We start from the raw sequence: 3,296 nt of genomic DNA, 5'->3' as shown, positions 1-3,296 counted from the left end.
TATATATATATATATTCATGCATCATTTCTATGACATTTCTGCTGTTTTTTGTTTTTTTTTTACCAGTGGGAAGACGTTTTATTTTTATTTTGTAATATATTATACGGTACATAATGTTATTATGTTATGAATTTTAATATAGTATTTAGTTAAACAGGGCTATTCATTATTATGTTTTGGAGTTATACAAATTATGGTGACTGAATTATTAGATTTTTGTTGAGTTATTGGTGATATTTAGTATAAAATTATCTGTTCAAATGTGGTATAATGCCGTCACCCTAATTGGGTTCCTGAATATTTGTGTCAGATAAATACTGCTGTTTGAAAAAAATTTATGAAATAAGCAAAACTATCTTGAATATAGTTAGATACGGCAAAATGCAGTAACTACACATTTTGTCAAAATTGTGTTATGACTAAAATTGGGTCATTTTATAATCTTTCAGACAGGTTCAGCTCAACTTTCGATGAAAACGTAGTGTGAAAATTGACATCAAATGACTGCAAATTTAATCATAAAACTTTGAGGCCTTCACAGTTCCAGTGTTGGTGTGCTTGCTGCATTTTGAACTACTTTTTCAAAAAGCTTCTTTTGACTGCAGCTGAACAACTTTAAATGAGCAGCTTGACAAGCTGCAGTTTCAGTATAGCTGTAAAAGAAGATCATTATATGTTATCAACTGACTTCCTAAAGGGCTTAAACACTCAGAGAACCTTTAATTTGCAGTAAAGAACAAAGCAGAAATGTAGTGTAATGTAAAATATACACACATTATCATCAACATCCGCAACGTTTCATAGTCCGAGCATGTTTAATTCTTTTTTCTTTTTTTTTCCACTGAGGAAATGTTAGACTTTGTTTGAGCATTCTGATGCCACTGTGTTGTGGAATTTTCTTCAAAACGAATATATGCAGTCACGCTTGGATCACACTTAGAGATGAGCTGAAAGTAAATGACCTCCAGGTGTGTAAATAATGTTGTAACGGTGTAATCATGTACGTTTATGAAGTGTGAATGTCTGCGCAGAGCCCATCTGACTGCATCAGAGTGTCCATCATTTGTGGAACGGCTCACAGTCGGTCCTGCCGAGCTCAGCATTAACGAGCCCGTTACAGCTCCTGCTTGCGCTAATGGATTAGCCATTCCATCGGAGTCAAGCAGTCTTTTTATGGCCCTGGGTTATGTGTGTATTTGTGTTTTGTGCGAGCAGTCTACAGCATCGATTTGGTGGCTACAAATTTAGATTCCTCTTTCCCAGTGTCAAAGACATCAGTCTGCTATGTTACTCTCTCTCTGTCTTTCTTTTCTTCCAGCACTGGAAAAAAAAAACTGCCCCCCCCCCCCCCCCCCCCCCCCCACACACACACACACACCCTCTCACGCAATCAGACATGCCCCTCTTTCTGCACGCAACCTCTCGCTTGCTTTTCCTTCTTTCTGCCTACCTTCTGCAGACATCTTTCCATTTCCCCTCTTCTGCTAATGCATTCTTTCCCTGGCTCATCATTCTATTTTTTCATTCTGCAGCACAATGGTTTAAATGGAGATTAAAATAGCAAATAGAAAAGAAAGTCTCATACTTGTCTTGCGCTAAACAGTCGCCTTACTTTGTTGTACATGGAAAACAACACATTTATTTTCAAATGGGAATTTTTCCATTTTATAGATAGGCATACACACACATAATATACATAATTTTTATAATAAATGACAATAAAATCATTAATTTGTTGTAAAATTGGAATTAGTATGTATTTTTTTTCTGTAGATAATTATTATAGCAACAAAATCAATCAACCTGTCTGTTGAATAATAATAATAAAAACAAATGTTATAACACATTTATATTATGATAAACATTAATAAAAAATGTTACATTTGTTTTGAAATTGGAATTTGTATTGTATGTATTTTTTTAGATAAATAATATAACAAAATCTCATTTATATACAAATAATGTATGTATATTAAAAAACAAACAAAAAAATATTATTTATTATATTTCTTTATAATAATAATTATTATTATAATTAGTAGTAGTAATTTGAATTACAATAAACATTATTATAATAAAAATACATTTGTTTCAAAATTGGAATTCAACGCATGTATATTTTATTGTAGATAATATAGAAAAAATACTGTGTATAGTCAAGTGACTTTAAATGTACATGTATATATAAATTAAATAATACATTTAAATGATTTGTTTTGAAATGGGAATTTGAATGTATCTTTTTATAGATTGTAAGTATAAATAGTACAGCAACAAAATCTAATTTATTATAAACTGTTGTCAAATGATATTTTATTAATTTTTAAATAATTAGTACATATTTATATGTGATTGGGTATATTTGTAGCAATAGCCAAAAAAACTGAATTATGGGTCAAAATTATTGATTTTTTTTATGCCAAAAATCATTAGGATATTAAGTAAAGATCATGTTCCATGAAGATATTTTGTAAATTTCCTACAGTAAATATATAAAATTTTTATTTTTGATTAGTAATATGCATTGCTAAGAACTTCATTTGGAGAACTTTAAAGGCGATTTTCTCAATATTTCGATTTTTTTGCACCCTCAAATTCCAGATTTTCAAATAGTTGTATCTCGGCCAAATAATGTCCTATCCTAACAAACCATACATCAATGGAAAGCTTATTTATTTCAGATTATGTATAAATCTCAATTTCAAAAAATGTACCCTTATGAGTGGTTTTGTGGTCCAGGGTCACATATTTGGCATTTCTTTTTCCTTTTGTTATAGCATGATATGTGAAAGTGTATGTGCGTGTTCGTGTGTGTGTGTCCTGTGCGTCGAGAGAGGCTGGCTCTCAGACCCCTGCAGTTATGTTGACCTTCCGCTCGGCTTGGCTGATGCGGGATCAGCAGGGAATGCCGCTCAGTAAGAGTGGGAATGGCAGTCCAGTCCGTAAGCCGTCCGACCCAATTCCACCTCCTGCTTCACACACATGCACACCAACTCAGAAGCTGTCGAACCCAATATCCAAGTCCTGTCATGGCCCCAAACCTGCCTTCTGGCCTCTCGCAATCTCTCAAACTTTTCTTGACACCATTTGTAGTAAATCAGCTATGAAAATGTTTTCCATTTGGCTACTTTGACTTGAGATCAATAGCACTGTATTTAAATATCTCAGTTACTTTTTCGTAGTTTGAAAAGTGGATAACCATTGCGTTTGTTCCACATCAAGTAAATCAAACAGAAACTCTCTGTTGTGAAATCAAATTCTTGAAGACTTTAAGGAGATGTTTTGCTCAATTCTG

Source organism: Sinocyclocheilus grahami, unplaced genomic scaffold (assembly GCF_001515645.1).
Source record: "Sinocyclocheilus grahami isolate Dianchi unplaced genomic scaffold, SAMN03320097.WGS_v1.1 scaffold40.1, whole genome shotgun sequence".
Classification (NCBI taxonomy): domain Eukaryota; kingdom Metazoa; phylum Chordata; class Actinopteri; order Cypriniformes; family Cyprinidae; genus Sinocyclocheilus; species Sinocyclocheilus grahami.
Note: the sequence above shows the minus strand (reverse complement) of the source record.